The sequence below is a fragment of the Apium graveolens genome, chromosome 6, assembly GCF_009905375.1.
Source record: "Apium graveolens cultivar Ventura chromosome 6, ASM990537v1, whole genome shotgun sequence".
NCBI lineage: Eukaryota > Viridiplantae > Streptophyta > Magnoliopsida > Apiales > Apiaceae > Apium > Apium graveolens.
In genome coordinates, this window is record NC_133652.1 from 192,098,076 (window position 1) to 192,099,262 (window position 1,187).

The following is a 1,187-nucleotide window of genomic DNA, read 5'->3' on the forward strand; positions in this document are numbered from 1 at the left end:
AATCTGAAAGCTTTGATGGACTATTCTAAGCCTAAGATTAATGACATTCAGTCTAGCATCATTAAACCAGCCATCACGGCTAACACTTTTGAGATCAAGTCAAGCACGATCCAGATGATACAGAACTCAGTTCAGTTTAGGGGTTCTCCTACCGAAGATCCTAATATGAACATCAGGGATTTCATCGAGATCTGCGACACTTTCAAGTTCAATGGTGTGACTGAAAATCCTATCAAGCCGCGACTCTTCCCATTCTCTTTGAGGGACAAAGCTAAGTGTTGGTTACACTCTCTACCAGCAGGGTCTATCATAACTTGGGAAGATCTTGCTCAAAAGTTTCTCACTAAATTTTTTCCAATGGCGAAGACTGCAGCAATCAGGAATGCTCTTACCCAGTTTACGTAGCAAACTGGAGAATCTCTGTGTGAGGCTTGGGATAAATATAAGGAGATACTAAGGAAGTGCCCACACCATGGCATGCCTGATTGGATGAATATCAACTATTTCTATAATGGATTGGGCCCTACTTCTAGGCTCATGCTTGTTGCAGCATCAGGAGGAGCCTTGTGGGCTAAGAGCTACGATGAAGCTTATGAACTTATTGAAATGGCTGCTAATGAGTACCATAATCCTACCCAGAGGTTGACTCAGGGAAAAGTTGCAGGAATTCTGAAGTTGGATGCAGCAACTGCTATAGCTGCCCAACTTAAGGCCATGACAATGAAGGTGGACACTTTGGCTAATTATGGAGTAAATCAAATCACTAGTGTTTGTGAGCTTTGTGTTGGTGCCCATGAGACTGATTAGTGCGCAATTTCTAATGAATCAGCTCAGTTCATGAGCAACTTTCAGCGATCGCAGCAACCTGTGCTGGCCACCTATCATCCAAACAACCGCAATCATCCTAATTTCAGTTGGAGCAATACTCAGAATGCGGTTCAACAGCCTTATTAGCAGTATCCAGCTAAGCAATACAACCCTCTGGTTTTCAGTAACTGTAGTATACACCAAAACAACAACTTCAGCTGCAACCAGCTAATGAAAAATCTAAATTATAGGAGTTGAAGCTTATGTACAAGAGCCAAGCTGTTTCTATCAAGACCTTGGAAAATCAAATTGGGAAAATTGCCAATGCCTTGCTAAATCGGCAGCCTAGTACACTACCTAGTGACACTGAAGTGCTAGGA

General features: G+C 42.5%; 1 non-coding gene across 1 annotated transcript; it reads right to left on the reverse strand.

Moving 5' to 3' along the window:
* Positions 1-372: 372 nt before the first annotated feature.
* LOC141669081 (small nucleolar RNA R71) lies at positions 373-479 on the reverse strand. Its single transcript, XR_012553379.1, has one exon. It is a non-coding gene; the product is annotated as a small nucleolar RNA R71 (small nucleolar RNA).
* Between the last annotated feature and the right edge of the window lie 708 nt (positions 480-1,187).